Source organism: Rutidosis leptorrhynchoides, chromosome 2, assembly GCF_046630445.1.
Source record: "Rutidosis leptorrhynchoides isolate AG116_Rl617_1_P2 chromosome 2, CSIRO_AGI_Rlap_v1, whole genome shotgun sequence".
In the NCBI taxonomy this organism is placed as follows: Eukaryota; Viridiplantae; Streptophyta; class Magnoliopsida; order Asterales; family Asteraceae; genus Rutidosis; species Rutidosis leptorrhynchoides.
In genome coordinates this window covers 408,658,627-408,672,052 of record NC_092334.1, presented here as the reverse complement: position 1 = coordinate 408,672,052, position 13,426 = coordinate 408,658,627, and positions in this window count along the sequence as shown.

Below are 13,426 nucleotides of genomic sequence, written 5' to 3'. Positions count from 1 at the left end.
CTACAGTAATTCGTATCACTCAAGTATTAGTATGCCACCCTACGAGATGTTATATGGTAGACTATGTAGAACTCCCTCTTATTGGTTAGAAGCCGAAGAGAAATAATTTGCAGGCCCTAAGATTGTGTAACTAACTACAGATAAAGTTTCAATAGCTCGTGAAAAGTTAAAAGTTGTCGTGGATAGGAAAAAGATGTATTCAGATCCTCGCCGATGATCAGTGATATTTGTCGAAGGTGAACGTGTGTATTTGAAAGTTTCATTGTGGAAAGGTGAAATTCTTTTTGGAAACCAAGGAACGTTAGCACTAAGATATATTGGTACATTCAATATCACACAAATGTTAAATGATCATACCGCGGTCTTGGATCTTCCTCCAGAATTAGCGGGGTATTCACGATAAATTCAACGTGTGTTATCTCCGCAAGTGTAAAGTGTATGAAAAAAGTCAGATTCTACCACTTCAAGATCTGAAAGTAGATTCAAGTAAAAAATTAATGGAGGAACTTATTAGCATCTTGGACTGAAAAATTACTAAGTTGCGTAAGAAACAGATTCTGATGGTGCTTGTGGAGTGAAAACATAGTTTAGGTGCAACCTTGACGTGGGAGACTAAGGTGCTAATGAGATCTAAATACCCTCATCTTTTTTAGCTTAACTAGATTTCGAGGACGAAATCTTCTTAAGCGGGTAGATTTGTAATAACCTAGAATCGGACCTAATGGTAATGACCATTTTATCCTTTGTATTGTTATAAGTGATTTTACAAATATCTGTTTTATAATTATTTGTGTACGAGAAAAGTGAGTTTTCTGACAAGGGTCATTAAACAAATTGTTTATGTGAATCGGACCTTGTTAGAATCGCTTAATGAGGTACGTAGTGTTTCAGATAATTGGTAAATACCTGTGTGATATGGGGAGTGGGATTACCTAACTTTGAAGAAACCCCAACTAAATATATACTCCGTATGTTCTATTATTTCTTTTTTAGCAAGCTCAGCCCTAGAACATTCTCGACTTCTCTAATCCTTAATACATCAAAGTGTGATTTCAAACTATTGATATTGTGCATCAAATTATAGTGTTTTCAGGAATCAAAACCTAGTATGTATCTCTGATTTTGAATAATTCACGTGGGTTTTTGATAAGTTTCGTCAAGTTAGAGTTTAAGTCTTGATTCTTGCTTACATGTGTTTGTTGGCTTGATTTGATGATTAAGATAGTTTATGTAAATGGTATATCATATTTGTGAACCGTTGAATCGACCAAAACAAGCAGAAATGATGATTTTGGTGGTAAAATCCAAAACATCTAGGTTGCTGATGTTCTTGCAGGTTTGTGCGGATGACCTGCCATCCTTGTGAACGAGACCTCAACCGTACGAACAAGAAGTGGTTCGTACGAACGACCATCAATGCTTGAATCTCTATTTTGTGTGTTTTTTTTACCAATGACACCGCACTCGCACGAGTGATATGGTGCGTTGTGCGAACCATGTGGTGATCCGTACAAATGTATTGTTGTGACTCCCTCGTGCGAACCAGAAGTGACTCGTGCTTATGAATTACTCATCCATGTAAATAACTTGTGGGTCATTGATAGTGCTCCAAATGAACATATATTTTGTAGCAATATCCTCCAAATTGTAAATTATTTAGTTGTAATTTTCCTATTGTAAGTTGTAATCGTTTATATTAAATAAGTGCGAAGACAAAAGGCGAAAACGAAGATTTGAAGACACAAACGTCCAAAAAGCTCAAATGTACAAGATACAATTCAAAAGGTTCAATTTATTGATGAGAAAAGTCTAAAAATGACAAGAGTACAAGTTACAAAACGCAAAGTACACGATATAAAATAGTACGCAAGGACGTTCGAAAATCCGGAATCGGGACATGAGTCAACTATCAACGCCCGACGCAACGGACTAAAAATTACAAGTCTACTATGCACAAGAATATAATATAATATATAAATAATTATATTAATTATTTTTATTTTATATTTATATATAAATTATGTCGACAAGCAAGGTTCCAAAATTATGTGAGCTGGATTTTCAAACTCCATGACTCGCGGAGTTTGCAGGCTTAAAACTCTACGACTCGCGGAGCTGTCAGAAATCAAAACGCCTATAAAAGGCCATGCATTCTGCCGAGTAAAAATATAAAAAATAATAATAATACTCTGTAATAAATAATAAATAAATATATAATATATATATATATATATATATATATATATATATATATATATATATATATATATATATATATATATATATATATATATATATATATATATATATATATATATATAGTATAGGGTAGTTTTATATTAGATTAGTTCGGGTTATGTTAAGGTTATTTTACCGGTTTTTGAAGTTGAAATTATGTCCGTGTAACACTACGCGATAAATACTCAATGTAAGTTATGTTCTCCTTTTTAAATTAATGTCTCGTACTTAAGTTATTATTATGCTTATTTAATACCGAAGTAATCATGATGTTGGGCTAAAAATATTAAAATTGGGTAATTGGGCTTTGTACCATAATTGGGGTTTGGATAAAAGAACGACACTTGTGGAAATTAGACTATGGGCTATTAATGGGTTTTATATTAACTAAACAATACCTTGTTAATTTAATATACAAACTTATAATTTGACGTATTTATATATAACCACATACGCTTAACTGGGTACGGTGGGCGGGATATCTATAAATACCAATAATTATTCATTTTACCGGACACAGAACTGGATTAATAGTTAATAGACTTGTTGAAACAGGGGAGAATTACATTCAAGGGTAATTGGTGTAATTGTTAACAAAGTAGTAAAACCTTGGTTTACACGCAGTCGATAACCTGGTGTATTCATTAAACAAAGTATTAAAACCTTGTTACAATTCGAATCCCCAATTAGTTGGAATATTTGACTTCAGGAATAAGAATAATTTGATGAAGGCTTTCGCTCTTTATATTTATGACTGATGGACTATTATGGACAAATCCGTATGGACATATTAAATAATCCAGGACAAAGGACAATTAACCCATGGGCATAAAACTAAAATCAACACGTCAAACATCATGATTATGGAAGTTTAAATAAGCATAATTCCTTTATTTTCATATTTAATTGCACTTTTATTTATTGTTATTGTATTTAATTGCACTTTTAATTATCATACTTTTTAATTATCGCACTTTTATTTATCGAAATTTCATTATCGTTATTTATTTTACGTTTTAAATTAAGTTATATTTATTTTACATTCGGTTTTAACTGCGACTAAATTTTAAAATCGACAAACCGGTCATTAAACGGTAAAAACCCCCTTTTATATATTATTAATATAATATATTTTGTACAAATATAATTGTTTAAAAATATAGTGTGCAATAAGCCCGCTCCCTGTGGAACGAACCGGACTTACTAAAAACTACACTACTGTACGATTAGGTACACTGCCTATAGTGTTGTAGCAAGGTTTAGGTATATCCCATTTACAAATAAATAATTAAAACTTGTGTAATTTGTAACGTATTTCGTAGTAAAATATAGTACTATCACGTACCCTCACGCTACCACATCAAGTTTTTGGCGCCGCTGCCGGGGACTTCGGCGAAACTCTATATTTTTAATTTATTTGTGTATAAATATATTTATATATATTTTTAGAAAAACAATATAAAATAATTTAAAAAAAAACACGTTTTTCAAACTCCACGACTCGCGGAGTTTGCAGGCTTAAAACTCCACGACTCGCGGAGCTGTCAGAAATCAAAACGCCTATAAAAGGCCATGCATTCTGCCGAGTAAAAATATAAAAAATAATAATAATAATACTCTGTAATAAATAATAAATATATATATATATATATATATATATATATATATATATATATATATATATATATATATATATATATATATATATATATATATATATATATATATATATATATATATATATATATATATAGTATACGGTAGTTTTATATTAGATTAGTTCGGGTTATGTTAAGGTTATTTTACGGGTTTTTGAAGTCGAAATTATGTCCGTGTAACACTACGCGATAAATACTCAATGTAAGTTATGTTCTCCTTTTTAAATTAATGTCTCGTACTTAAGTTATTATTATGCTTATTTAATACCGAAGTAATTATGATGTTGGGCTAAAAATATTAAAATTGGGTAATTGGGCTTTGTACCATAATTGGGGTTTGGATAAAAGAACGACACTTGTGGAAATTAGACTATGGGCTATTAATGGGTTTTATATTAACTAAACAATACCTTGTTAATTTAATATACAAACTTATAATTTGACGTATTTATATATAACCACATACGCTTGACTGGGTACGGTGGGCGGGATATCTATAAATACCAATAATTATTCATTTTACCGGACATGGAACTGGATTAATAGTTAATAGACTTGTTGAAACAGGGGTGAATTACATTCAAGGGTAATTGGTGTAATTGTTAACAAAGTAGTAAAACCTTGGTTTACACGCAGTCGATAACCTGGTGTATTCATTAAACAAAGTATTAAAACCTTGTTAAAATTCGAATCCCCAATTAGTTGGAATATTTGACTTCGGGAATAAGAATAATTTGACGAAGGCTTTCGCTCTTTATATTTATGACTGATGGACTATTATGGACAAATCCGTATGGACATATTAAATAATCCAGGACAAAGGACAATTAACCCATGGGCATAAAACTAAAATCAACACGTCAAACATCATGATTATGGAAGTTTAAATAAGCATAATTCCTTTATTTTCATATTTAATTGCACTTCTAATTATTGCACTTTTATTTATTGTTATTATATTTAATTGCACTTTTAATTATCGTACTTTTTAATTATCGCACTTTTATTTATCGAAATTTCATTATCGTTATTTATTTTATGTTTTAAATTAAGTTATATTTATTTTACATTTGGTTTTAACTGCAACTAAAGTTTTAAAATCGACAAACCGGTCATTAAACGGTAAAAACCCCCTTTTATATATTATTAATATAATATATTTTGTACAAATATAATTGTTTAAAAATATAGTGTGCAATAAGCCCGCTCCCTGTGGAACGAACCGGACTTACTAAAAACTACACTACTGTACGATTAGGTACACTGCCTTTAGTGTTGTAGCAAGGTTTAGGTATATCCCATTTGTAAATAAATAATTAAAACTTGTGTAATTTGTAACGTATTTCGTAGTAAAATATAGTACTATCACGTACCCCCACGCTACCACATCAGTCATACTAACAACATTGTGACAAAATCATATGACCTGACATGTCATCTACACAAGTGAGACCTCATATGTACGAATGAGACCTCATCCGTACGAATGATTAGTCGATCGTGTGAGTGACAGTGTTTGATAATTGGGTTGGGTGTTATTCTGACCCATGTACTGTGTTGCTGTGATTATTTGCTAAGATATGTGAATGTTATTAAAAAAGTGTATTAACTTAGAATATGATATTCTCGGGTGATAAAAGGCAAAGGTGAGGCTCGGTAAAATAAGATATCTGAGTTCTTGTGCTAACGTATGAGTGGGACTTTTCGTATGGATATGATTTTATAGTGACAAGTGTAGTGACTAGTGCCATGTTTATAATTATATTGTGTGGTGTACCATGTGACTATGCAAGTGATTATATGTAACTACATGCACCCAGTGTTACCGTCATGATGTTTTCTTGACAGAAGAGGTCAACCCTTCGTCATGGTGCTTTCTTGACAGAAGTTGGTTGGGTCCAAGTGTTTCTTGAAGAGTGTATCATTCAGTAAGACTATACTAGTGACTCATTAGCAAGGACTATCGGTAAACTCTAGCCCAATCAGCTAGTAGTTGAAGGCCCATCCAGGTCGACGGTCCTCTTCTTGTGATTTGTGAATAGTGACCATTGCCTTAAGTTGTACTTGATGCTTATAGTGATATTCATCTGGATATTCCATTGACTTTGCAGTGCGTTAATTCCTCCATATCTTCTCCCCTTCCGGTTAGGTTTTGCATAATAGTGGATATTCCATTGATTTTAAGCCCTAGTTACCTCCACCCATTGATGATGATCAGAGATTTTTCATTAAAAAATCTGAAAGTAACCGATTAATTAAACAAAAAAGTTTGTGGAATAAACGTCATATAAACCACAAAAACGTAGATTCCAAGTATATTTGTTCTATAATCGGTACCACGGATGGCGCCAATTGATCAAGCATATTTTCACGGGGTTAGGGTGAACCTACCCTTGTGTGCAATAAGTAAGGTTTAAGGACAAATGATGTTCGAACCTCCGACGATAGTCGTGGATAACCCGTACAGGAGCCAATATGATTCTGGTAGGGTGGTCAATCGTAAGTCCACCAACAACATAGCATACAAGGTTGAGTGGCCCTAAGACATGAAGGTTTCATAGTTCGATGAACTTACATGAAAGTCTTAAACAATGATGAAGCTCGTATGAATGTAATTCGTACGTGAGAGTATGCTATATGTTACGTAAAATGTAACGTCATACCTCTTAGGGTTTTAGAGCCATGTATTTATAGGCTAACAATTAGGGTTTGAATAAGATTTTATCCACATATAATAATAATTTGTTCCTTAACTAACGTGCGTTATTTAAGGAAATCGAATATAGGTTTGTCTTATCGTTTAGCTTAGCGTGCAAGGTAAATAATTTGACCAAGTCAATAAAGACCGCATCCAATAGTATAGACACATAGAGAGAGCGGCTATACCCTTGTTTTGATTCATAGAGTACGTAGATGGTGGCATCTAGTATGTAGGTTAGGACTTGGATGTATTCTGCATAGGCATGCGGATATCTGTATCATTATTCTTAATATAAAAACCCTCTTCAAGTTTTATCCAGATTTCATGAACTCTCTTCAAATCTTACACTTAAACCTAGAGTTTTTGGATGTTATGTAGTTGTTCATATACCTAAACAAAATGAACCACATTGGACCCTTGTGCTGAAAAGTGTGTTTTCATTGGGTATGGGGTTAACCAAAAAGGGTATAGATCTTATAATCCGACAAGATGTCACATGTTTGCTACAATGAATTGTGACTTTCTTGAAATTGAATATTATTATAGCCCTCAACAAACAAGTTGGGGGGTGATATGACCAAAACGGACGGTTTTATTTATGCGTTAGGTCGCAAAACATCAGAATCAGTTACCAAAAGGGAGTAATGATTATATTATTTATATTTAGCTGGGTTTTCCTAGCTATAATTCACCTACTTGTCATCCTTTTAACGAGTAAGTGGTAAGTATAACTTAGGTTCGTATTTTTATATGTTTGTTCAGTATTGTGGAACAAAAGTGCCTAGATAGTTAACCCTAATGATAAGACTAAAATGGACGATTTTATTTGTGCGGTGTCGTTAGGTCACAAAACGTCAGAATTAGTTACCAAAAGAGAGTAATGGTTTTATTATTTATATTTAGCTTGGTTTCCTAGCTATAGTTAACCTACTTGTCTTCCTTTTAACGAGTAAGTGGTAAGTATAACTCAGGTTCGTATTTTTGTATGTTTGTTCAGTAACGTAGGATAAAAGTACCTATATAGTTAACCCTAGTGACAAGTGGTGAGAGATTAAGACTGACTAAAGGTAATATAAACTAGAAAGATAAAAATGATAGGTATGAAGAATAGAATTCTGATGGGGGACTATTACGAGAATTTAACTTCCTAGAATAACCACTAAACCTCAATCGACTTGCTATGAACCTAATCGATTTGTCACTAAGAGTTTAGGCTTTGAAGATTTTGGCTAAGATGAATATCCCCTACTCCCAACGTTAACCTTAGAAGGTTTAAACGACCTTATGGAAAGAATCCTAGGTACATGAATAAAGTGGTATATCCCTAAAGGAAAGTCTCAGCTTTTCTTAATCCTAGTTAGTCTAACTACAGTAATAATCCACCACTTAATACTAAGCTATGCCTTAACATTAACAGATGTGCAATCTTAGATATTCTAAGGTACTGCTAATTGGATTATAGGTCTCTCCTTTGCGATCACTTACTTAACCCCAGATCATCTTACAATATCTCAAGGACATTGCTTCTGACACGAATCATGCTTCTGAGCAAGCCAGTGTTCACTGAACTCTATATTGCCTACTCTAATCACAACCTAGATGGGCATCTCTTCTTTGACAGATAAGTGATCAACCGTACGTAGGTACTATATCCCTATTGTGACGTTAAGCATACATAACTACTTACCTCGTATCCTAGGATTGATCAGGTCCTAATACTAGGTTATAGCCACGTGAATAAGTGAAAAGGGTGATCCGTAAATTAGACTTCTAAACCGTCAAGGTTTCAGCATAACAATAGCATAAGTTTCAGATAATGGGACGAATTGCGCCTTTCGTTATGCAATGCTCTTTTGGAAAATTTGGTTTGGTTTTCGCCAAAAGTTTTGCCTTGTTTTATTCTTTTGTCTATTTTATAACAAAAACTTTTTGATAATTTATAAAATTTTGTAATCCTAAGTGTTTTATAGCTCGAAAAGTTTTAAATTTTTGTAAAAATTTAGTTTCATAAACACTTTAGGATTTTGCGAGAATCATTATGTGCAATATTGCTATCCCACACTTTAATATAACATTGTCCTCAATGTTAAGGATACGGTGTATCCCACCCTTAAGTTTTGAAAAAAAGTTTTGTTATTAAAAGTTGATGTTGATGTGGTTGCTAATCCCACACTTAGTGTTTAAAGTGGTCTAGTATATTGCGTATATTCTTATTGAAAAAGTGGTGAAGACGTAGTACTCCACTATGGTCGCAAGGCGTGTATGGATGGTTTGCCGATTATGGTTTCTTCTAATCTCGTGCTGGCGCCATTTTTGTTTAGTGCGTCCATGCTCCAAGTCGTGCTTCCATCTTGTATGGTCTCGATCGTTGTTTGTTTTGGGATGTTTATTCATACAATTTATTCTACCATATCATACAAACTTAAACATAAAAGTAGTTATGCCCAAGATTGGGCGTACAGAAATAATGTAATAATGTATTATAACATCACAAGTTATCATAAAATGAAATAGAGATAGGGAGAATCATGGCTGATCTGGCTGGTGTGGCGGAAGAGAATATGACATGCTCGTGCGGGGCTGCTTCGGGTTCCTAAGAGCTAACTGTCCTTCGTCAGCCATTTCCTCGTCGATGGTGAACTATCGTGCCAATTCTGAAGTGTTCACACCCGAGGATTTTCTAAAATGAACCTCGTCTGAACGAGCAATCAGTTCGGTTAGCGATGAGGTGCTCGTGTGAATCATAGGCCCCGTATGCCAACCCTACCCTTCCTGCAGATCTCGACCCCAATCAAGGTTCATACCCATTCCTCCCATACCCTATGTAACATCCTCAGCCATATTCTGGCTCGCAGCCTGATCCCTTGCATTAGTCTGAGCGGTGAATGTGTCCCTATGAGTGCTGACGCGAGTCTAGCTAAAAATGTTGTTGACCAAATCCTCGTGCCCTGTACTTTGTTCCCTTGGTGTAGATGGAATGACCGTGCGCTGAGTGTAATGCTGCTAAGAAGGAGACGGAGGTCGTGGATACTGATAGCTAGGCCCTGCGTCTCTAGGGTCTCTATGGGCGAACATCAACGGATACTGATGAGGATACGGTGGGACATTAAGCTGTCTGCTTGCATAATGTGTGAAGTGATCCAGATTCTGAAAGATAGCAACCTCAGCGAACCACCTCTCCTGCCCAGGCAAATCCCCTATGTGGTAATGATACGGCTCAAAACATGGCTGATCCTCCTGACGTACGATTGAGCGTCTGTGGCTGTCAGTATCAGTAGGCCTACCCTGCATTGTGGGATCATCCTCATCCCTCGGCTCCTACCATCCCTCATCCTCGGGTCAGGTCTAAATCCTCTAATTGTCACACCAGGCACTGTCCGATCTACCGAGTCTGGGATTTCCAGATTAGCTACAACTATCGAATGCTGATCCTCTACCCGAATGAACTGCCAGGTGTGCAGCAATCTATACCCGATATCCTCTGACTCAGTTATCCTTTGATAACCCAATCCCTTAACACTACCCAAAATTTGCATCCGATGAAAAAGTCTGGTGACAACGGCCCCCAAGACTGGTGCAACTGAACTCGGTGCATTCCTTTCGTTTAGTGAATGCCTGAGCTAGAAGATATGTAACCTGTAGTGACCCGAACTTTTCCATGTTTATATATATATATATATATATATATATATATTAAATGAAATTGTTATTTTACATGATTAAGTGTTTCCAACATGTTAAGCAATCAAACTTGTTAAGACTTGATTAATTGAAATAGGTTTCATATAGACAATTGACCACCCAAGTTGACCGGTGATTCACGAACGTTAAAACTTGTAAAAACTATATGATGACATATATATGGTTATATATATATATAGTTAACATGATATTATGATAAGTAAACATATCATTAAGTATATTAACAATGAACTACATATGTAAAAACAAGACTACTAACTTAATGATTTTGAAACGAGACATATATGTAACGATTATCGTTGTAACGACATTTAATGTATATATATATCATATTAAGAGATATTCGTACATCATAATATCATGATAATATAATGATTTAAAATCTCTTTTGATATTATAAACATTGGGTTAACAACATTTAACAAGATCGTTAACCTAAAGGTTTCAAAATAACACTTACATGTAACGACTAACGATGACTTAACGACTCAGTTAAAATGTATATACATGTAGTGTTTTAATATGTATTCATACACTTTTGAAAGACTTCAAGACACTTATCAAAATACTTATACTTAACAAAAATGCTTACAATTACATCCTCGTTCAGTTTCATCAACAATTGTACTCTTATGGACCCGTATTTGTACTCGTACAATACACAGCTTTTAGATGCATGTACTATTGGTATATACACTTCAATGATCAGCTCTTAGCAGCCCATGTGAGTCACCTAACACATGTGGGAACCATAATTTGGTAACTAGCATGAAATATCTCATAAAATTACAAAAATATGAGTAATCATTCATGACTTATTTACATGAAAACTAAATTACATATCCTTTATATCTAATCCATACACCAACGACCAAAAACACCTATAAACACTTTCATTCTTCAATTTTCTTCATCTAATTGATCTCTCTCAAGTTCCATCTTCAAGTTCTAAGTGTTCTTCATAAATTCCATAAGTATAGTTTCATAAAAATCAAGAATACTTCCAAGTTTGCAAGTCTACTTCCAAGCTTTCTAATCCATTCCAAGTAATCATATAAGATCAAGGAACCTTTGTTATTTACAGTAGGTTATCTTTCTAATTCAAGAACTTTCAAGCCATCCAAGGATACTTTGAAGCTATATCCATTTTTCTCATTTCCAGTAGTTTTATCCAGAAAACTTTAGGTTCGTGAATCGATCCGTGGCCAAGTCTTATTTCCGAGGAAGAAAATATCTGTGAAAGTGAGTTATAGTCCCACTTTTAAAATCTAATATTTTTGGGATGAGAATACATGCAGGTTTTATAAATGATTTAAAAAATAGACAAAAGTACATGAAACTACATTCTATGGTTGAATTATCGAAATCGAATATGCCCCTTTTTATTAAGTCTGGTAATCTAAGAATTAGGGAACAGACACCCTAATTGACGCGAATCCTAAAGATAGATCTATTGGGCCTAACAAACCCCATCCAAAGTACCGGATGCTTTAGTACTTCGAAATTTATATCATATCCGAAGGGTGTCCCGGAATGATGGGGATATTCTTATATATGCATCTTGTTAATGTCGATTACCAGGTGTTCACCATATGAATGATTTTTATATCTATGTATGGGATGTGTATTGAAATATGAAATCTTGTGGTCTATTGTTACGATTTGATATATATAGGTTAAACCTATAACTCACCAACATTTTTGTTGACGTTTAAAGCATGTTTATTCTCAGGTGAATACTAAGAGCTTCCGCGGTTGCATACTAAAATAAGGACAATATTTGGAGTCCATGTTTGTATGATATTGTGTAAAAACTACATTCAAGAAACATATGTCGATGTAATATATTTCTATTGTAAACCATTATATAATGGTCGTGTGTAAACAGTATATTTTAGATTATCGTTATTTGATAATCTACGTAATGTTTTTAAAACCTTTATTGATAAAATAAAGGTTATGGTTGTTTTAAAAATGAATGCAGTCTTTGAAAAACGTCTCATATAGAGGTCAAAACCTCGCAACGAAATCAATTAATATGGAACATTTATAATCAATATGAACGGGACATTTCATAACCTGCATGTTTTGGTTGTGGATCATGGCGTGCATAAGGCACATGTCATTAATGGTGACAGCTCCGTTATATTGGGTTTTCGGATGAAGAGTTTTGATGATGAGGTGGTGGAGAATACGATGAACGGGGTTAATAAAACTAGAGGCCTTTTTACTTGACCTCCAGGCTTCCTGGTCGGCGATGTAGGTTTGCCAAAAGGCTTGATGATCAATTGGGTTCAAAGTAGTGTACCCTCTTTTGAACACTGAGCGGTTAACGTGAGTTCTCTTGTACAGTTCTAGGTGAATGGCGAATTGTGCAAGGGCTAGGTGATGCATGTTGTTTTGGTGGCGAAAATGGATACAAAGACGAGTATTATACGCTTCTGGGTCGACGTTCACTTCGAAATTCCATGTTGCCATAAACTCAGCAAACGGTTCCTGATACACCAGTTCGTTAATTTCGAATAGCTTTTGCCAGGCGCTGTGAGTTTTTCCATGCGCTGTAAAACTTAAGATTCCTCTTAGCTTTTCCCCGACAGCGGCGCCAAAAACTTTACTTCCTTATGATAAGACTAAAACGGACAATTTTATTTGTGCGGTGTCGTTAGATCGCAAAATGTCATAATCAGTTATCAAAAGAGAGTAATGGTTTTATTATTTATATTTAGCTGGGTTTCCTAGATATAGTCCACCTACTTGTATTCCTTTTAACGAGTAAGTGGTAAGTATAACTCAGGTTCGTATTTTTGTATGTTTGCTCAGTAACGTTGGATAAAAGTACCTATATAGTTAACCCAAGTGACAAGTGGTGGGAGATTAAGACTGACTAAAGGTAATATACACTAGAAAGATAAAAAGGATAGGTATGAAGAATAGAATTCTGATGGGGGACTATTACGAGAATTTAACTTCCTAGAATAAACACTAAACCTCAATCAACTTGCTATGAACCTAATCGATTTGTCACTAAGAGTTTACGCTTTAAAGATTCTGGCTAAGACGTATATCCCCTACTCCCAACGTTAACCTTAGAAGGTTTAAACGACCTTATGGAAAGAATCCTAGGTAC